This window comes from Phyllostomus discolor, chromosome 7, assembly GCF_004126475.2.
Source record: "Phyllostomus discolor isolate MPI-MPIP mPhyDis1 chromosome 7, mPhyDis1.pri.v3, whole genome shotgun sequence".
NCBI lineage: Eukaryota > Metazoa > Chordata > Mammalia > Chiroptera > Phyllostomidae > Phyllostomus > Phyllostomus discolor.
In genome coordinates this window covers 87,029,420-87,052,927 of record NC_040909.2, presented here as the reverse complement: position 1 = coordinate 87,052,927, position 23,508 = coordinate 87,029,420, and the positions used below count along the sequence as shown (strand labels likewise).

General features: G+C 37.3%; 1 pseudogene; it reads right to left on the bottom strand.

Annotated features, from left to right (window-relative positions):
- Window positions 1-10,817: 10,817 nt before the first annotated feature.
- On the bottom strand, window positions 10,818-11,286 carry LOC114501392 (annotated as a pseudogene).
- Between the last annotated feature and the right edge of the window lie 12,222 nt (window positions 11,287-23,508).

The window sequence follows — 23,508 nt, the reverse complement described above, 5'->3', positions numbered from 1 at the left end:
AGTGAGATGTTCCATATGTTGTTAGATGAATCTGTCCACGTGCTGAATTTTATAGTATCAATAGATTATTGAGGCATTCCAAACAATATAGAGAATCAAATGGAACCTTTATAAAACAAAAGAGAAGTAATTTTATATGAAATTTTCCACATGAGAATAATTTAACTTTTACTTCCAAGGAAGTATAAACAAAATCTAACTTGAGTGTTAATTTTAGGTGTCTGGGTATTAGCTTTAGGAATGAGAGTTCTTGTTTACAGAACGTGTAGGAGGAACAAGGACCATTCTTAGGTTACCACTTGAGACTATCTATCATTACCAGGAATTATGGGTAACATTGAGCTCTCTCTATATATAAGACCAAAATAATTACAATAGCCATTTGAAATAGTTTCCCAATAGTATTATTTTCTAGCCTTCATTTTTAAGATTAAGTTTCACAGGAAAAAATGAGTTGATGACCAAATACATTACATGTTATTTTCATCTTTCCATTTTCAGAGGAAGAATTTCTGTAGGTTTTTATGACAGTGATGGAAAACTGTAGGCCTAAATTTTAATTTGTTCATCCACAAATTCTCATGAGATTTAGGGCACATTTCTTAATGACTTCAACCCTATGTTTACTCTCCAATAAGGGAGATTAGGCAACATCTGGATTATCCATTTAATAGAGTTATGGTTAAACATTTATCAATTTAATGAATAATTTTAATACATAATTTTTATCTAAGCACATTTAATAGATAACTTTTCCTCCCTCAACATAGAACTTTGGATATATTTCATGTGAGGAGAGATGAAATTCTTGAAATGCTACCTGTCATTTCCTCTCTCTTTTTTCTACTCACAGAGAGCATAATGAGTTATAACATCACTGTTACAGAGACAACTTTGATTCTACTCTAGAAAGTAACTTGTTCTAGAACCACAACTTTATTGTGACATGCACACAGGCTGTCATATTGTGGTTAAGAACAAATAAATTAATCTCCTAAAAATATGTCCAGGACCTATGAAATATAGTCTAATATAATATGTTGGATGCAGCTGTGTCATTTGCTGAAGACAAAATATGTACCAATTGGCTTCCAATAAGAAGAAAACAGTGTCAGAACAATGCCAATGAGAATTGTTTTCTGCCATGGGAGACCCTCCTTTTGCACCATCTAACTGCATTTGACTTTTATCAACAGATCTCAATCTTCCATTATTACTAAGAATTGTGCAAGGCCTGTGACCCTAAGAAACCTGCTTCTATCAGGTTCCTTAGTCTAAGAGCCAACAGTTTTAACAGAGCCCCCATTCAGTCAAGTAAAGAAAAAAAAACACATAAATGCTTGACTAAATAGAACCAGCACAGTCATGTTTCACATCAAAAATAAGTTTTCCCAAAGTTGTGATTGCAAAGTGTAAATAACTAATATTTTGAATGTAATAGGCAGGTGATACAAATAAAATTTAATTATATAAATAGATTGAATATGAATCACTAGAGGAATATTGACTACAAGTTCACCAAGGTCAAAGTAATGGCTTCTGTTTAGGTAAATTTTCTAAAGAGGATTTCAAGAGGACCCTCTTTATTCATCAATGGCCTCTCTTTCATAAAGGAAGACCTGGCACTTTCAGTTTTATTTTTCATTTGGCCTATCCCACAGACCCTAGGGAGGTGGGAGAAATATAAAAATAGATAATATGGAAGTATTTATGGAAGATTCTTTTTCAGAATGACTGCTATTCTGTATGACAAAGAGCATCCATCTGACTGTTGTTCAAAGGCAGGAAGAGTGTGCTGCAAGAGCAGTCAGAGAAGATACAGCTGATGGGGTTGTAACAAAATGAATAAGTGTGTAACAATTTACTAGTTAGGAAATAGCTATCTTACAACTAAGCATCTCTGAAGATGATGGAAAAGCTTGGAATTAAGCCAATGTCTATGAAGTACATAGAGACTCTCTGGTACAGTTCTTTCTCACCAGGAGAACAGTCCCATTTTCTCTTATTATATACAAGGTCTGTCCAGAAGGTATCCAGCCATGTACTATGAAAAATAGCCACATTTATTAAAGAACATGCAAGATAAAAGAAGCATTGTACATAGGAGAATGAGGCCCTAGTCCCCTTCAAAGTAGGCCCCTTGGGACCTCGCACAGTTCTCCTAACTTCCTTCAACTGCCCCATCATATTTCCCTGAATTTCATTGATGGTCTGAAATCTCTTCCCTTAAAAAGGTGATTTCAGTTTGGAGAAAAGCCAGAAGTTGCAGGGCACCAAATCTGGGCTTCAGGGGGCTAAGTCACCCAGGCAATTTGATATTTTGCCAAAAACTCTGCACAGGACATGATGTGTGAGTGGGCTCATTGTCATGATAAAGCTGTCAATCACCAAATGTCCATAGCTGCGGACTTCTAAATCATCCCAATAGTTTCTATATAGAGGACCATTCTGTGTGGCAGTGGGAAATGTAGCCCAGTTCCCACTCAGAAAAGCCAGTGGGGAGTGAGGTCCAGCATACAGGACCCACGCCCATGGATAGGTTCTCTAGTGGGGAATCAGGCCTGCATTGTACCTAGGCTGCTATGAGGCTTGCTTTTGCTAAAACCCCCTAACCCTGAATTGAGGCAGCAAATGTTTACTGCATATCTTTAAAGTAGCTTCCTAAAATCTATGCTAAACCTTCCAAGGATGAGTGTAACCAGTTCAACCACTTTTCCCTTAGCATTTGCAAATATCCTTCTTCTGTGATGTAATTAGGAACATCCTCTCCTTTGTTTTCTGTAAAAGGTAACCACCTAAAGTAAACCTGTGCATAGTAAATGAGGACCATCCTCCACATAATACACCCAGAAAAGCAATAAAAGCCTGTCCAGGCAAGGGTTGTGGCCCTCTCTCACTCAGAGAGTGGCCATGCCATCCCTTTTTCTCCACAGGACTTCTGTAGTCAGTGTGAATTTGTACGATGCAGCCACAACACACAGACTTCATGGGCTAGAGTCCACATCATTTCTGTAGAGGAATGTTCAAGCTTAATGCAAAATTTTATGCAGCTTCATTGCTCTAATCTCAGCCATTTTGTATGTGACTGCTACACAGTACACACACCCACTCAATGGTGGTGTCTACTGCCCCCACTGACTAGTACAGTGAAGTCATCATTGTTTACTCATGCCAATTCCAGTCCACTCTCCTTTGCTACCAGATTACATCAATTATGGGGGGGCTCTGCCGGCAGGGCGGCCCCCCCCTCCCCCGCTAGCTGCCACAGATGAGAATAAGTCTACCAAAACATGACCTGCTTGGGGAGGAAAGGTGGCCGATCTCTCAAAGGAGAAGGGCCAAGAGCTTGTTACTCAGTGGGCTTTTATTGGGTTCATTTTGCACAGGAATACAGGTAAAGCTCATTAATCATTATCAGGCAGTAAGGATCAAACATTACATAACATACAAGGAACTCTGAGGGCTTATTCTGAGTCAGGGTCTGTTAGCTAAAGGGCTACAAAACTTTGGGAAACAAATTCATTTCCTGCTCAGACTTTTATCATTTAATTGAGAGCATTCTAAAAAAAGCAGGTTTCACAGGAGTTTATGTATTCTTTCTTAGGCCCAATCATCCGGGGAACCCACCCTTTCCAGCACAGGGCTGTGCTTCCCTTTGTCATTGTTTTAGGCTTAAGTCAGGCAGAGGAAGTAAAGCAGCCAAGAGATTAGGAGACTTCTCATGGACAGAATGAGGACTCAGGCTATGTCAAAGCTGAGGGGTGAGGGTCCATCACCCTTTTTTGCTATAGCCCCCCAAGTCCTTCCCTGGGGGCCTCCACATGATCATGCCTGTGTTAGGTCATTCACCCCTTGGGGAATCTTACCCATCATTGGCTAACCGACCAAGCATTGGGGGCCAGGCAGGGTGAAGAAAAAGGAGCAGAAGCAGCGCCTCTTCCAGGGAGATAAGCTTTGTCTCCTTAGAGACTTCTGGTCCCAAGGTCTCTCACTCAGCCTTAGTCATGGGGGTTACAGTTTCTGAAACCAGGCAGGGCAGTTCCCAACAATCAATATTACGCAGACTGTTCTTACTATATTAACAATGACTGGACTTTTTCTGGACAGACTTTGTTTGTAGCCAAGATCAAAGAAAATGTATCTTCTTATAAAAACTTCTATAAGAGTGTTCATAGCAGCATTCTTCATAGTAGCCAAAAAGTAAAACAAACCCAAATGTCCATTAATTCATGAGTGGACAAATAAAATATAGGATATCCATGAAATGATATATTGTTTTGTCATCAAAGGATGTGAAATTCTGACACAGGCTACAAGAAGGATGGTCCTTGAAAACACAATGCTCAGTGAAAGAAGGCAGACATAAAACACCAAATAGGGAATGATTTCATTGGGATGAAATGTCCAGAAGAGATTATTCTTTAGAGAAAATAGTGGTTACTTGTCTGCGGGCAGGAATGAGGAATGGTTGCCTGGCATTTGAGGGTGATGAATTTTTCTATAATTAAGAAGTAGTGGTGACTATAACTCACTTTGTGAACATATTAAAAATAACTGACCTGTAGACTTTAAATGGTTGAATTTTGTGGAATATAAATCATATTGCAATAAAGATATGAAAACAATTGGAGGCAGAAATTCATAGATTTTAGTGTAGATTTTCAGAACACATTTTAAAGCATTCAATTTGCAAGTCATCACATATAGATGCCATGATTGTTCACTTTAGTGAAATAAAATTTTAAGAGGTGCTTTAAAAAGCCTTAATCCTTAGAAAAAAACAAAGAGCTGTCCTAGAAAAGGAGGTTGAATTTTACCTCTATATTGAAAGTAAAAATCAAAAATGAAAGCATTAAAAACTTGGACTTAGAAGTGACTAAGCTCTGTCACAAATTTCCTCTGGACAACTATGTCAACATAGTTTCTGTATTTATGTATCAGAATGTGACCTCTTTCTGAACTTTTTGGAGGATGAAAGTGAAACAAAGGTAATATAAGGAGATTTTGGTAATATAACTTAATGCTGAGGAGTCATGACTTCTTTTTGGATAATCTTTCCTGAGGTTGAACTGTTCTTTCCCCTCTGACATGGTCACAATCTTACCTGACACTCTCACCCTGTCCACCATCCTCCCTTCAACATGAAACCCACAGCATCTTTATAGGACACTTCAGGATTGTGGTACAATTATTCACCTTTTAAAAGACTAAAAAGATCAAAGGGTTGGTAGTGCACTAAAGAACAAGAGCATAATTTAGGATTAAATGATTAATTTATTCAAAGGTAAAATTATAACCTCAGATCAATATAAAATGAATGTGTTAAAAATATCATCTAATTTATTAGTTAATGGAAGAATCAATTAGATGCTACAACTCTTTTAAGGGAGAATTCAAAGACCACACATATTCAGCAGTAATAACAGTTGGCATGAATTTATAATTAGACACAAGTCTGATTTCCACTGGGCATTCATCAACTGCATTGCATCCAACATAATACTTTTGAATTTCTAAGGACAATTATTATTTGCATTATTGGTTTTCTACTATGTACAGAATTGCAAATTAGTTCAAAGACTAGTGAAAGTTTGAGACAATGTGAAAGGGTGAATTATAGGGTATTCGGTAATGTTTTTTTTTTATCCATTTCAAAGTATTTCTCAATTTTTCCTGACAACAATGCTTTCTGCTTACAGGGTGTGAATATTGGAAAAATGAGAGAGTTGAAGAGTTTAAAACATGAAATTGATATGAATAAAATTACTCTAGATACCTGTCTCCCTCTACCATATGGAGTTGCTTAAACCTGAAGCAAAATTACATGAAAGATTCTAAGAAGGGTCTTCTTAAACAGTTCTTCAGTAATACTTCTTCTAAAATCAATCAGTCAATCAAATATATCTATCTGTCAATTTATCTGACTATCCAATCATTCATATATTGGTTCATGTATAAACACTTTTCAGTGTATGATTAGGGGTCTGAATGTAGGATTACCTTCTAGGATTACTTCTAATTCCTATCAGGTCTGAATGCAATCTAAAAGAGAAATAATAAAAATTAGAAATGCTGATTAGATGATGATGTGAATTGGTAATTTGCCTAGTAATAGCAGAGGGGCACACTCTACTTCACCAGGAACAGCATTATAGCCACTTGGTGTGGTGAATAGTGGTGGTGCTCATGAATAGTAATTTAATTTAGGGTGGTCTGTACTCCAAATGGATATTTCACCACACCTATATAAGATGACCTGTGGGTCACAGGAAAGTCATTCTTCACACTCTTGGAACATTGCCACTGCCAGTCCAATTTCAGATGGCTCCACTCAGCAGCCAACAGGCACAAGGTAGATGTTCCCCACTTATTCTCCCTAGCTCTGACACAGGCTTAAACTAGTTGGCTCTGAAAGGTTGTCAGTTGATGATTTTGTATTTAATGTAAGCCTCCACACCACCAAACATGATTCCTTTGATGACTCCTGGGACTCCAGAAGTGTTGGGAACCACCCTGCCTGGTTTCAGAATCTATAAACCCCTATGGCTAAGGCTGAGTGAGAGACCTTAAGCAACAAAGGAGACAAAGCTTATCTCCTTGGCAAAGGCACTGCATCTGCCCCCTTTACTTCATGCTGCTTGGCCCTGGGCAGATGACCGCCGGTTAGCCAGTGATGGGTAAGATTACTCAAGGAAGGGATGACGTAAGACAGGCACAGTCATGAAGGGGCCCTTAGGGAAGGACTTGGGGGCTATAGAAAAAAGGGGTGATGGACCCTTACCCCTGAGCTTTGACATAGCCTGAGTCCTCATTCTGTCTGCAAGAAGTCTCCTAATCTCTTGGTTGCCTTACTTCTCTTGCCTGACTTGAGCCTGAAACAATGCTGGAGGGCAGTGCACCCCTGGGTGATCAGGATTGAAAAAGAATGCATAAAACCCTGTGAAACCTACTCTGCTAATGCCCTCAATTTAAATGATAAGGGTCCAAGCATGAAATGAGTTTGTTTCCCCAAAGTTTATGACCCTTTAGCTATCTGACCCTGACTCAGAGTGGCTTATGAACAAGCCCTCATAGTTCTTTGAATATTATCTATTGTTTCATCATTACTGCCTGACAATGATTAAGCTTTACATATATGCCCTGTATTCCTATGCAAATTAAACCCAATTAAGAACCCATTGAGTAACAGGCTCTTGGCCCTTCTCCTTTGAGAGATCAGCCACCTTTTCTCCCCAAGCAGATCATGTCTTGGTAGACTTATTCTCATCTGTGGTGGACATGGGGTGGGGGTGGGGCTCTACAGGTGGAGCCCTCCCACACACACACACAGAAATAATATTTCAGAAAAAACAAATTCTACAGCTGGGTTGGGGCTGAAACTTGATCACTGTTTTTTCATCATTAAACTTAGTTTAAAACGCGATGCTTGGTATCCCCCAAACAGTTAAGGATTTTATTTGAAAAGAGCTGGGTATGCTTTACTGCCTTCTCCTAATACCTCACTCAGCAATGTCTGAAATGTCCATTACAGCCTTTGAGTTAAGGTAATGCTCCAAATTAAAATCACTGTGCCAGTGAAAATAATTATTTTAGCTATTAACACATGGGTAAAAATAACATATCCAGTTAGTGAAGTCCTGATAGAATGACACATGAACTAGATAGGATTTGGTTGGGAACAAAGGAAAGAAAAGCCAAGAGAAGTGCTTGAATAAATGGCAGATAAATCCATGCAGTAAAGAAGAAGAAGAAAACTTCTGGGTATGGGGAACTGTCCACAAAACCCAAGGTCTTTCATAATTTTATTAACACTTACTGTGTTGATTCCATACTGATTTTTCTTATGTCCTCTCTAATGCTTAAGGTCTCCTCTCTTGTATTTTGTTTATTTGAAATCAACTTGCTGAGATATAACTGACATGTAAAAAGCTGTACATGTTTAATGTAAATGCTCAGTGAGTTTGGGGATTAGTTAATAGCCATGAAATCATCACCATCATCAAAGCCATGTATCTATTCATCACCTCCAAAAGTTTCCTCCCACTCCCTATATTATTCTTATTTGTGTGTATGTGTGTGATAAGAACACTTAATGTAAGACCTATCCTATTAACAAATTTTAGGCATATAATACAGTATCATTTACTATAGGCCTTATGATGCATGTATCTTCATAACTATCTTACAAAACTGAAACTTTGTACCCTTTGACCATCATCTCCTCATTTACCCCTCCTTACAGCCTCTGGCAACCACCATTCTACTCTCTACTTCTATAAGTTTTACTCTTTTAGATTCCACATATAAGTAAAATGATATAGTATTTATCTTTCTATGACTTATTACACATTAACATAATGTTATCTGTGCCCATCTATGGTGTCACAATTGGCAGAATTTCTTCCTTTTTAAGGCTGAATAATATTCCACTGCATGATTAAACCACATTTTTATCCATTCATCCATTGATGGACGCTTAGGTTTTTTCCATGTCTTTATTATTATGAATAATGCTGCAATGAACATAGGGGTGCACATATCTCCTTAAGTTAATGGTTTCATTTCCATTGGATAAACACCCAGCAGTGGAATTGCTGGATTGAGCATATGGTTCTATTTTTAGTTTTTTGAGGAAACTTCATACTGTTTTCTGTAGTGGCTTCACCAATCTGCATTCCCACAAGGGTTCCCTTCCCTCCACATCTTCTCAAATACTTGTTTTTGCTTGCTTGCTTGTTTGTCTGTTTTTAATAATGGCCATCCTAACAGGTGGTAGTTTATTTTTACTTTTCTTGCCTGTGCTTTTGGCGTCACATGCAAGAAAGCATTGGCAAGCCAAATGTCAGGGAACATTTTCTTTACCCTATTTTCTACTAGGAGTCTTAAGGTTTCAGGTCTTATGTTTGAATCTTTAATCCAATTTGGGTTGATTTGTATATGATTTAAGGTAAGAATCTGATTTAATTCTTTTGCATGTGGATATCAAGTTTTCCCAGCAATTTATTTCCCCACATTGTGTTCTTCCCCACCTTGTGTTCTTGGTGCCTGTGTTGAAGATGAATTGACCATATATACACATGGGTTTATTTAGGGGCTCTGCTCTGTTCCATGTTTGTCCTTCTTTAGGTACTCTCCCTCACATAAGAGGTCATATGGAAACACATTATATCTTATGGTTCTTTTATCAATGTAAGAATTCTTCCTAAGCATTCCTTATTAAATCACTGAAAGGTTCTAGCTCTTATTGGACCCAGCACACTGCTACAACATTCCTTCCATTTCCCTCTAAACTAGAGATTATTAGTGGGTGGCTTGAATGGGTGACTTGGTGATACAACAAATGCTTTTATTTTTTAAAATATTTTATTTGCTTAAACAAAGGGGAAGGGAAGGAGAAAGAAAGGGAGAGAAATATTAATGTGTGGTTGCCTCTTGTGCACCCCCAGCTTGGGACCTAACCCAGAACCCAGGCATGTGCCCTGACTGGGAATTGAACCAGCAACCCTTTGGTCCACAGGCCCACTGTGCCATACCAGCCAGGGCCTACAAATGTTTTTAAATGTTTGAATAAATAATGCCCAGGAGGGGTGTCCACAACTTCTGTTGGTTTTTACATATTACTTGGAGAAGAAGAACATAGCTTTCAACAAATTCTTAAAGGTGTCTTGTGGTCAAGAAAAGATCAAGGATCATTTTTCTAGTCCCAAAAGTGAGTCTCAAACCAGAGTGCCTTTTAGAATCACCTGTGGAGCTTTAACACTACCACTGCTCAGGTTGCACCTAAGAAAACTAAATCAGAATTTCTAGGGGTGGAACACAGGCAATGGTATTTTTAAAGCACCCCAGGTGATATGGGCATGCAGCACGGTTGAGAACCACTGCTTCTGGATGTCCACTGCTTTTTTGGTTACTTGTGCTCTTTAGTTTCAATCACTGTTTATTCTACGTGCCTATAAAGGACAACAGTGGGACAGAAAGCCAGCCCCTTCTAGGGCTTCAAAGTGCTGTTACAGCAATTTAACATCCTAACTTTTAACTCATTTTCCTCTTGAAACCTTCACAATAAAATTACGTGAATAGCCATTCCTTAGTTACACGTAGATGGGGTTATGACAAAAATAAAACAAATTACATACATTTTTGTAGGTGGAAGTCAAAAGGCCCTCAAGCAGGTAAATGATACCCTATGAGTAGGACATAGAAACATTTTCAAGAAAAAAATTTCTACCTTTCAAGTGGTAGAAAATGACCTTTTGGAGAAAATTCCCGAGTACTGTTAGAGGGCTCATTTAGAAAATGCCACCTAACCACTGGGTAAAGGTATGTTCTGAACAAAATGACATTATATTTAGCTTGAACTTTATATAAGCAATTTGGCTGTTCCTGATATAGAACAGTGACAAAAAAGAGATATTAACACCATTCTTTCTATGCATCTAAACAAAAACTGACTAAATATGAAAAATCTAAGTGTCAATTCATTTTTGAAATAGTGTCATAAATTTTTGATAGTCTATTTCTTCCACAAAGAGATCAAAGTATATTTTTATAGAAAACCTTAAACATCATGCAACATAGATTATGCCATGTAAACAAAGAACAAGTAAAATACATTTTATATTCTTTCCAGACTTCCTAGAAATATTCTTATTTTTTTAGTTTACATGCATTTTATTTTTAGATCTCCTATATTACATTTGTTTCTTGAAAACAATGCCTCTGCTCCAAATAAATCAAGGTCAAAATAAATGAAGAGCTCAAGATAACATCAGTTCCATTGTCCTAGTCCTGGCGTGTGGATGAAAAGCAGCAGTCAGTTATGATGACAGATCCAAACTGCCAAATTTTTTAACATTTTTTATTTCCAAGCTATCCTTAAAGAAAACCATACGTAGGGTTGCAACACCCTCATGGTAGTCCAGCAGAGCAGCCAAGCTATTTAGGTTAATGTTTTCACCAATTAAGAATTGGTAGTTTTTGAAGTTAGCAAGGATGTGCTTGATTTGTTCTGCAGCCCTTGTCATAAAAGGCTTTACTCTTTCTGGTCTCTGTTCTTCAATTTTCCCTTTGATTGATTGCATGTAATGTTAATGTACTTCTCATAGGTTTCTTTTGAGAAGCTGGTTTCCTGCAAATGATGATTCACAACAATATCCACACCAGTGATTACTGTGCTTTTGTACCTTCACCCTCAGGGCCTTCAGTGGAGCATTTCCCACAATAAAGGAGTCATCTATATTACCCTCTGTCCTACTGACCATCTTCCCCTCTGCTTACAGGCACAGCCCATCTATATCACCAGGATCTTGTAGGTATTGGAAAACAGCTCATCATGGCTAAGTAGATAATCATGATGGCAAATGAAAGGAGATGACAGTGGTGCTGGCTTAGCAGGAGCTGGAAGCTCCAGTAAGCACAGTGCAGCATGAGTGATGTTAGGAGGGGTGGGATGCAGGAGAGCAGGGGTGTGGTTAGGTAGAGCAGGAAAAAAAGCTAGAAATATTATTAACAAAATCTCATTAGTACTGTGCCCACCAGCTGGGCTTCTAGGTTCCTGTATATTCATCTTGGTAGCTGTTGCAGACTGTGCCCCCAAGATTCATACATTGAATTCCTAATCGTCAAATTGATGGTGTTAGGAGGCAGGGCCTTTGGGTGATTATTACTTGACACTCATAAGGGAGGACCCTTATACATAGTATTATACCCCTATCAAAAATACCCAAGAAAGCTTTCTGGATCCTTCTGCCATATGAGGACACAGTGAGAAGACTGCTGTCTTAAACCAGGAAGTGGGTCCTTACCAGACACCAAATCTGCAAGCAACTTCCAGCCTCCAGGGCAATGAGAAATAAAGGTCTATTGTTTATGGTCACCCAGTGTATGGTATATCATTATAGCATCTTAAACAGTCTTATTAAGTGAAAATGTCAGGTTCTTGATTTCCAGCTAATTCCCACATCTTGTCTTACAGATCCTTGGTTAAACAAATGTTTTTTCTACTACAGATCTGAAGGTTAGCAGTATACACAGTCAGGCCAAAGGAGAAAATTATTTTTAAGTATATGATTGATCATGGAAGGCCCTTTGTCCTTTGCTATGAAGCTAATGCCAAAGCCCTAAATCTGAGCAGTTTGATTGATGAAAAATGAATTGGGATCAAGAGTGGACATAATGTTGACCTGAATGAAATCTCAACTCCATATATTCTTCCAGATCTGAAATATGACCATCATTTTTCTCTTGCAGACACTAGAGGCTACATCTTAGAAAACATATTAAGAGGATATGAAGGAAAGTAATGGCCACAATATTAGGAAAAATTTGAAGAATTTAGCCTGTGATTGACTTTAACACTCCTAATTAGAATAGAATCATACAGATTTACTTTGTTTATAAATATCTGCTTTTAAAAACTAGAGTTTAGCATGTATTATAATGGGAGGTAAGGGTTCACAAATCCATACTAGAGACACTATATTCACTACAATGATCTTGTTAATGTACTGATAACAACCCTGGCTGGTGTGGCTCAGTGAATTGAGTGCCAGCCTGCAAACCAAAGGGCCACAGGTTTGATTTCCAGTCTGAGTCCATGCCTGGGTTTCAGGCTAGGTCCACAGTTGGGGGCATGCAAGAAGCAACCACACATTGATATTTCTCTCCTTTCTCCCTCCCTTCCCCATCTCCAAAAATTAATAAATAAAAATATTTTTTAAAATGTATTGATAACATGGAGAACGCCCAAAAAAGTGTTTATGAGGGCCATCAAATCACAGCTCTACACTGTCTAGTGGGCTTGTGCCTAATGTTCCCTGCATTGGGGGTGATAATGTGCCCACTTCATAGTACATGACATGAGCTATTGTATATACACATGTACTTATATACACATATAATATTCACACACATATATACATGCATTATCCACATATATGTATAATATGCACATGTGACTATAATATGCATGCATTGTACATATACACATATAAATGCATGCACACATAATATATACCAACATACACATAAACATATCATATATATACCCACATAATACACATACACTACACACATGCATACACATGATATACACATACACAATATACATCTACTGTACATAGACACACTTATACATGCATTATACACATGATATATATACATGTATATAACATGCACACACATAATATCCATACACACATGTATTGTAAGTATACTATACACACACTTATAATTATTCATACATTATATTGTGTTTTTAAAGGATACAAAACCAGACAATATGGCCTAATTTTACTTTTTAGTATACAAATCCCTGTTAGTCATCCTACTTTTCTTTTACTTAGTTTTCTGTTACAATAGGCATAGGTTAATATTCTGTCATAAAAAATTAATTTTTAAAATGTCATGGTGATTTTGAGCCATTTTAACAAAGATAACAGAGAAGAGACCTCAGCTTCTGAACATGACAAAAGACACATCCAGGTCCATCGTTTCAAATGTCTCTTCTGCTCTCAGCTTCACTCTGTGGAGGTGAAGCTCCTCCACAACTGGACAGCCGGAGTCCGCCAGTCGCTAAGCTTATCGCCAGTCATACACATAAATGGAAAAAGGGGCAGAAGGCAGTGAAGTCACCGTTTCACCCACGGCAAAAAGCGGACCTGAGGACGGAGGAGCCAGGTGTCCAGTTTGAAAGCCTATGCATCTGGGATCCGTAGTAACGTGAAACTGTGTTGAAGCAGCTGCAAGCGACCTGGTAACGAGCTTCCATAATCATGAATACAGAGGCAGGTAGGTGAGACCATGTCTTCTTTAACTGTTTCTTGCATTAGTAATAAAATACAAGCACTGCTTAATAATTCGTGTCAAGTACTGGAAACAAGGGGTGTTAAGTGCTAGGCAGGCTTATGAAGTCAACACCAGAATTTAATAGCACAGACCTGAGACCTCAGTCTCCAGGGTTAAAACTTGGCTAAAGGATTGAGACCTGTTTCATTCAAAATAACTTGCTTACTCATCACTATGCTGTTTTTGTCGATATTGAGTTAGCAACTACACAGTGTCTTTCCAGTATGCTTGTACCGAAATGGCTCCCTATTTTCCAGGAACTCACTCTGTGGAGCATGACCTTAACCAGGTAGAATAAGTTAGTAGAAGAGAGAGTCCTTTTAAGTTTTTTATGGGCTAGAGTAGACCAATTTTGATGAGAGTACTCTTTTTAAAATTATTTTATTGTAGTTCAAGTACAGTTGTCTCCATTTACCTGCTACTACTCCCCAAGCCATTCTCACCTCCTGCCCCTGATTTCACACCCCCTTGGTATTGTCCATGTGTCCTTTATAGTTGTTCCTGAAATTCTTTTCCTTCTTTCCCCTCATTATCCCCCCCACCTCCCCTCTGGTTACTGTCAGATTGTTCTTAATTTCAATCTGTTGGTTATATTTTGCTTGCTTGTTTGTTTTGTTCATGAGGTTCCACTTATAGGTGAAATCATACGGCATTTATTTTTCACTGCCTGGCTTATTTAACTTAGCATTATGCTCTCCAGTTCCATCCATGCTGTCACAAAGGGTAAGAGCTCCTTCTTTCTCTCTGCTGCTTAGTATTCCATGAAGTAAATATACCATAGTTTTTTGATCCACTCATTCACTGATGGGCACTTAGGTTGCTTCCAATATTTGGCTATTGTAAATTGTTCTGCTATGAACATTGGGGTGCATAGGTTCTTTTGAATGGGTGTTTCAGTATTCTTAAGGTATAAGCTTAGCAGTGGAATTTCTGGATAATAAAGCACCTAGGAATAAAACTAACCAGAAAGGTAAAAGATTTATTCTCCAAAAAATACACAAAACTAAAGAAAGGAATTAAGGAAGACACAAAAAAATGAAAGCATATATTGTGTTCATGGACTGGAAAAATGAACATCACCAAATGTCCATACTACCCAAAGCAATTTATAGATTCAATGCAATCCCTATTAAAATACCAATGACATTTTACAGATATAGAACAAACATTTCAAAAATTTATATGGAACCATAAATGACTCTGAATAATCATAGCAAATTTGAGAAAGAAGAAGAAAGGAGGGATCAAACTATATTATGGGCCATGGTGATCAATACTTGATTTTGAGAACATCTGAAATATTTTAAACTCCTAGGAAATTTTGCCTAACTTTAGGATACTTGTTTTCATGTTATAATTTTTATTGTCATCACTATGAGGTATTATCCATATTTTCTCTATATAATATGCTTAGATAATAAGGATTTTGTGCCTTAACAGAATAACCTTCTATAGTTTATGTTGACTTTCTGATGTCCTTGATTATTTAAGAAAACAAAGGTTTTACACTTAGGAAAGAGCTACGTTCTTCACTACCTTGATTATTTAAGAAAACAAAGGTTTTACACTTAGGAAAGAGCTAGGTTCTTCGCTATTATGTTACCTTTTATCTTTAATTTTCAAATATTTCATTGTCACTTTGAAATGAGTGGCAATATTTATTCTTAGGCACTCTGATCTGATTCCTATCTTAAGTGTTGAAATCTCTTGACATCTTTTGATCTTTTTATTTTTTAGATCAAATTTTAAATATAAAATAAATAATATAACTCTTTGGGTATCTTACACCTAAAACTACTTCTTAAACTTCTTAACAAAAGGACCCTAGGAAATCACAGCAATTTTGTTTTGTTTTGGTTTTTGCCTTATAAAAAGAGGTAAAATAATGAGGTTTATTTGACATATTAATATTAATGAGTTGTAGGGGGAGAGTCATTAAATCAGACAATATATTAATTTGTTTAGGTAATTGTCAGTCATGTAAACATTTCAGGAAAAGCATAACATATGGGCAGTTCCTGGAGGTTTACTTGTGTCCTGGTTGTCTGCCATTGTTTCTGTTTACTTTGTGTAGAGGTCAGGGGTGTACTGTATCAATCATAATTTCAGTTACATTTTAAAGTGTTAATGTTGTTCCATCACTACTTTTTTAATTTGAATATATTATCTTCTAAGTAGCTTTAAGCTTGGAATTTCACAATAATTGACTAGTGGTTTGAATAATGTATAGCTGTTGAGACCCACTGTGGACTTACTGAATCTCTACCTGACATCCTTGCTGTATTCTTGGTCTGTTCTTATAGTATGTATCCCCAGTATAATCATGACATAAGGTGTCAAGATTCTTATTTGTACATCAAGATATTTTCCCGTAAAGGTTATTTCAATAATTTTTATTAACTGAAATAACATTAACTATCATCTTTGAAAGTATAGTTTTTAATAATTATTTTGTATAAAGTATTTTTGGGGGATTGGCATTACTATCTTGTTTCATTCCCCTGTCAGCTGTATGTCTCCTTATGAAGTCTCATTAAACTCTCTACTTTGAAAACAATCAGTAGTAAAAGAGGCCCAGCTCCTGGAATCTTGTCACCTGTGGACATCACTTGTCATTGCTGTTTCCCTCTGATAGTTTCCTGAGAGCTCTACAACTTGGTCAACAGGCTTTGATTTCAACAGAGGACTCTCTAAGAGCCCTCTGAACAGGATATGGCCAGGGAACTTTGGCCATATTTTGGGTCCAGACTTTTTATGGCATCCCTGAAACAAACTCTTGAGACCATACCAGTGGAACTGAGTCAAAAGTTTCAGAAATTTAATCATGAGATGATAAGTTCATAGGGGTCTTCACCCAAGGTTTGGTGGAAAACAATCACACAGGACTGAATTACCGATGAGGAATGATGCTGTTTTATTTGGAATATTATTGATCTTTTAATATTTTTTTAAATTTTCTGGATATATTAGGAAGTCCTCTCTCTTTCTTTTTAAATTGTCTGTAATTCATAATAATCTAGTAGACTCTACTTTCATAAGCTGAAATGAAATATTTGTAAATGGTATCGTTTTCATTTACTTGATTCCTCCAGAATTTGGAAGCTCTTGTAGAATATTCTTTATTTTCATAACAATACACCTAATGGAAAAGGCAATGACAATCCATCCTTCTACTAGATCATAACTGGAAACCTTAGTTATTCAATCATTGACCTGCAGTGTCATAGTTAATGACATATTTAAGATGAACACACATTTACTTAAGTCTTAGCAGGCACTTTGAGAAAATCAAGGTTAATTTTGTAGAACCAATGCTTCCAGAGACCTTTTGGGAAAACTGGCACTGTTACTGGGGAGACACCTGAGCCAGGGGACCTCACCAAGCTTATTCCTTGCCTCACTTACAAGAGACAAATTCAAGTAAGAGACAAACATATAGAGTGGAAATGAGATAGCAAGTTTATTTACAAAATTATAGGCGGGTATCCAGCTAGTCAGAATGGCCTGCATAACTAGTCTTAATGCCCTAATTATAGGGGAAATAAAGTTTCCAGTAAGTTTGTTAGTAAGTTTGTTCTAAACCCTTGAGCATCTAGCTATAAGCAGGCACCTGGCTAATTCAGGTAGGTCAATTATTTGGGGTACAGAGATTACATACTTTAGTTGGCTTGTAGGTTCCCCCTCCCCCTTACCCTCTCCAGACCTTGGGATTAATATGTAGTCATAAAGGCTTTCTTTCTCAGCTAGTGGAGATGATACACATGGACTTTCAAGGGTTCCCCTTTTCCTGCACTATCATAGATTTGCCTGTGATATTCAGAATGCCTGGCAATGTTATTCGACCAGACTTAGGAAATGTTATTTGACCAGACTTAGGACTGCTGCATCAGTGAATGAGACATATTTCCCTTTTGTTTCAAGCCTTTTGTTTTAAATTCTTTGTTAGATTGTAATGGTGGAGGCTCTGCTTTATTTTGATTCTGGCTGCTCATTCCTAGCTCTACCTACAGTAACATGACCACTCTTACAAGTGACTAAAGGCTACTTTCTGGCAGGCCCAGGCAGGATATCTTTCCTAGAGGAAAGATAAATTCAGCCAAATAAATAGGTACTGCAAGTGACATGAAATGGTGAGCTCTAGTCTTGGGTTCTGAGCCTCAAAAGGCTTGTAAAGACCTAATCTGAGATTCCTTATGAGAATTTTCAGCAAAAATCATAAGAAGGCCCATTTGGCAAATTTAACACTTTTTCTGCACCTATGTAAATAATCAGGCCCAATCTAATGAAATGTAAAGATTTCTTCAAGATTATTTTTTATTAAAAGTGAGGAAATTGTTGAAAAAATGTTTCAACAGAAAATTAATTTTGTCCCCATTTGTATTTTTCATCTTGACTTTCCTTTACTCCATGTACATTTGTGTTATTTTCTCTATTCCTCTGAAACAGTAACTGCATCAGTCTGGTTTCTACACATCATATGAATAAGTAATTCTTTAACATGGATTTCTTTTTGCATCTGTATGAAAATTATGATTTTATTTTTCTTAAAAGTTATCTTTTAATACCTTCTTTGAAATATATTCATAATTAATTGAAAAATCTGTGATTGAAGAGAGTGTAGTGTTTACCATAATTACTATGTGGACTACAATATTTCCAACAGTGTAAGAGCATGTTCTTTCTAATGTGTTAAGTACTTAAAACTGTTGTAAAATACAGACCTATAAATAAAAAGATGAAAAAACAAAATAGTGATTATTTATTGCCATAGTATGGTAATTTATACCCTTTTGTAGCAAGAAGTAAAGCTGCCTTAACTTTAGGTCAGCAAAGTTATTACCTGGAAATTAAAAATAACAATCCTTAGGACCAGCTAGTTTTTTGTTGGTAGTGTTTCTATAGTCTTATTAAGCTGGGTAATCAGATCTCTTTAGATTGTCAGCTGCTGATGGTTTCTTGGCTGGTGTGGCACACTGAGGACCCATGGATGTGATAAATACTGGTTCACCTATTTCATAGTTTCTGCCTTCTATGGGAAAAGTAAATGTTTTACCTCTATAAAGAATGAGCATAGAAATCAAATTTTACCCCCCCTTTCTCTTTTTTAAACATGGAAATGGGAAAAGCATAAAGATTTAGAATCTCATTGACATGTTTACTTCACAGCTCTTGAAACATTTTAAATGGGTCTAGTTTGAAAGTAAGAGTATTCAGTTTAATATTAAATAACAAGTTTTAACATAGCTATTCTATAGTTACATTAATACATGGAATCATTACTCTTTAACATTTTATAGCCTAACACAGATCATGAGAGAAAAACCTTTTAAAATTGCATGACCTAGTATTTTGACATTATTATTATTATTGAACTACAGATTTGCAAATAGTGTCAGCTTTATTCAGCTAATACAGATGGCATGTGAAGATGTGTTTTTTACCTTTTCATATATGTAATTTGTAATAACTATGCTGCTGACAAACATAAATGTGGAAATCATTTTCATTATAAAATTAAATAGAATTGTATGACATAGTATTTTGATGTTATTATTGTTCTCTTGCAGATTCAAAGGTTTATGATGACTTTTCTATATATTTTAATTGAATTATAATATAAGAATTACAAAACTAAGTTATCAAATGAGGCATAGTTTCCTGTAATTAAATAATTACTTGAAGTTGAAGGAAAAAATGGCAAAAGCTTCTGAGTATCCTGCATTTTAGTGGCATAACAATCAAAACAGTTCCACAGCACTGTTCATTGTGTGCTGTGAATGCAATACATACAAACTTATTTATGGATTAATAGGGAATGCTTCATAAAATGATGATCTCTTAAATTGGGTAGTACAATAAATCTCTGTTCCCTGTGGCAATAATTTCTATTAAATGCAGTTCACCCATATGGAAATTTCCTGATTCAGCATTTATGTGTAAATAATTTTTGAGACTCTATGGCTGTCATGATTTATTTTTCTAAATTACTTTTAATTTTTCAAACTTTAAAGATGTTTTTATTTATTAATTTCTAGAGGTGAATGAGAGGGAAAAACACTGATTTGTTGCTCCACTTATTTATGCATTCACTGGTTGGTTGATTCTTGTATGTGTGCTGACTGGTGATATAACCAACAGAGTTACCCAGCCAGAGCCTTCTTTAGAACTTCTTTTATCATCTTTCCTCCTTGACTAATTCCATCTGGTATATATTTTGTAACAGACAAAATGTCAGCTACTTTCTTGAAAGCTAAATCACGAATTAGGAATACAGCTCTATTTTTTAAAACAATGAAGAAGAGATTGACTTGGATAAATTGAAATATATCTCATTGTAATAGACAGAAACTATATTGCTAAATGAAAACTACGTAAGTTTTCCTTATAATCTAAATTTATTTTTTCTTCTAATTATTATCATCTAGATTTCTATTAAAGAGGCTAAATTTAAAAATACTTCAGCAAACAACTCAATGAATATATCTAACAAAATTGACAATACTTGGTGTGATACTTCAGGAGTATAGCTATAGTATGCATCAGCATTTTAGGTCCTGATGGTCTGGTAAGCAGCTGCATGCATGACAAGTCTTGGTGCTCGATAATATGAACATAATGTCAGTATACCTGTGACCAGTGTTTAATGATGGGGCCAGTTAAGCAGAAGACCCCTTTCTACTTTTCTTTCATTCCTTCCCTTTAGAATCTACTCGACATCTACAAAGATGTTGAAATAGACAGGGCTGTACTATTTTAATGCTGTGCTTTCATCCTTGTGTTTTAATTTCTTCTTAAAATAGTTTGGAACATTTTTCAGCATTCTGAAACATCATCCAACACATCTCCAATGTGCAACAAATATCTGAGGACAGAGTAGGTGGCAGCCGCATCCACTTGCTCCTGCCCGTAATCTGGATCTGCAGCTGAACTTTGAACTTTCCAAGAATCAACTTGAATAATCAACTGAAACCTACCTGATATGAAGGTTTGAAACCAAAGAGTATAGAAGTTGCTTTCTACAGACTGGTAAGAGCGTTTTAAAAGTGGAGGGGGAAAGACCCTGTGCATGGTTGCTGCTGTGGCTGAACGACCAGATAGAAATCACAGCTCTGGAGCTCCCTTTCTTCTAGTAGCAAAGGGACCTAGTTCCATGCAGGGATCCCCAACCCACAGCAATAGAGATGGGAAGAGGAAACTGTGGAGTCTGTGGCAGTGGAGAACAGTGTGGTTCTACTGTGTCTCTGAAAATTAGAGTTCACACTTTCAGCATGAAGTATGTTTACTGTTTCAGTGCCAGCCTGGAGAATTCACTAATATGGGCTCAGACAGCTAGAGAGACTCTGATTCCCTGCTATGCTTGAGTCCCTGATAGTTTCAGACATCAACATTTTAAAGGGGCTCTCTGATTTCTGGGGAGGCACAGAGCATAGACCCAAACACTGAACTTACTAAGTGGTGTCAATGTAAGAAATGTCTAAATGTGTAAGAATTTTTATGTTTATTTGAGTCAAACTGACAACTGCCAGGAAGCCAAACATCAATGGACTGAGAAAATGCTCCAGAAAATGGCAGTTTTGCACCTTATTTTATATTTCACAATCAAAACAGTAGACATAAAAGGGTTACATGAAATCCATTGGTGATAAATTAGGGAGATGGGAGAAAGCAAAGCAAGGACACCTTTGGGATTGGATAATAAGTAAAATGATAGACACATAAGTGTCTTCACATTCTTTTTACATAGGTGGGTACAGGATAGTTAACAGTCAACAGTTAACACCATAACAATAATAATGAATGTATTCATCCTCTCTGCTCTGGTACAGTGATTGTGCCCTGGTGGTTTGGAAAAAGGGAAGTCACCTTGACATTCCAAAGGTATGTTATCATAGATGAAAAAAGAAAATAAGCTCACTTAAGGTAAAAAATGACTTTTGTCAGGGAGGATTCTAGCCTAGGACAATGACTAACCATTATGACCTGATTTTAATTAATAAATTATAATTTTAGACTATCCATTGTGGTCACTCTAGGTTTCTGCACTTGTATGGTTGTCACATACGTCTCCCGTGTTTGTCAGTTTTTGTATGTGACCCCTTTTTGTCCACAATGGCTTGGGTAAAAGGACTGGTTTTACAACTTCTTGAGCACACAGGTGGTGCTCTGCCCCACGACCGTGGGCCACGCCTACTGCTGCTATTGTTGTTTTGAAGAGGAACCAAGCAAAGACAAAAATTTATTTTTGATTTGTTCTAAACTTTTCACAGCTACACCAAGCCACAATGGGTCTTCAGGTCCTTTCCCACTTAAACTGATAAGGGAACTCAAGAATTAAAGATTTGTGCATGTGGAAAACTGTTATTCCAGGAACTGGAATGCATAGCCTACATGACTCTAGGAAGTTGACAACCAGTTAAAACTTTGTACTCCAGGGGATCTGCAAGTGATTGAGATGGTATCTGAGCCATTGTGTTCCAGAGAAGGAATGTCCATGATGTAGATAAAGAATTGTTTCTCAGCAAATAAAGATACACTAGGAAAATTGTCATTGCACTGCAACTCTTATTAATATTTTCCCAATCCCCTTACCTACCCTTTACTTCTTTCTATAAAAAAGTTGGCTTGAGTTGAGGTGCTAATATGCTTTCTCAGGATATGTAGCCTTCTGTCTTCTTAGATCACTGGCATCTGAATAAAGCACCTATAAGGATTCAATTCCTATCTTTAATTATTGCTTCTGGTAGTTACAGGCAGCACAAAGGCTGACTTTTCCAGTTTCAAGACCAGTTTGCAGAGAGATTGGATAACTCTATTAAGAGGGGTTTTAGGGTTCTCCCCCAGTTTTTTGCCAGCAAATGGGGCACAGCATGGAGTAGAGAGTTTCACACTGTGTGTCCTAAGGAGGCTGTTGTCTTAGAGTTAGATAAGCAAGGGCTGAGTTGGTTGGGTACTTTGCGTGAAACCTAACCCAGTTTTAGCCTACACTACCCCAGGAAGAGGATGGACTATTTGCTCCCCTCCTACAGGTTTGCAGGTACCACTCCAAAAGGAGAAACTCTGCATATAAGCCTTGCTATGGCCCAGATACCCTCACTGGGTGCATTTCCACAGGGGAAAGGAGGAACAACTCATAAAGGGGGTCTTACAAAGTGTGAGATCCTTGGAGGTTATTGCCTGGTAGTGGGACTGTGGAGGATACCAGCCAGCAGTATCCATCTCGGCTGCGGATGTTCGTCAACACGTGAGAAAAACATACACAGAGACAACCAGGTCCTGTGGGGGAATAGGAACAGCAGGGCCACTCCTCACGTGGGGAGTGCCTTGGCTACCCTCTCTCCTGGAGGGCACCGCTTGGCCACCCTCTTTCCTGGAGGGCGCCACGGCCACTCCTCACGTGGAAAGAGCACCCCTTGGCCACCCTCCCTGGTGGGGAGAGCGCACTGTTCCCCCTCCAGAGAGGCTTTTTATTGGTTTCCTTTGAATAAGAATTCAGGTAAAAGCTCATTACTCATTGCTAGGAAGTAAGGATCAAACAATAGATAACAAAGAAGTCTGAGGGCCTATTTTGAGTCAGGGTCAAAGAGCTGTAAAACTTTGAGGAACAAACTTAATTCTTCCTTGGACCCTTATCATTCAACTGAGAGCATTCTAAACAAAGCAGTT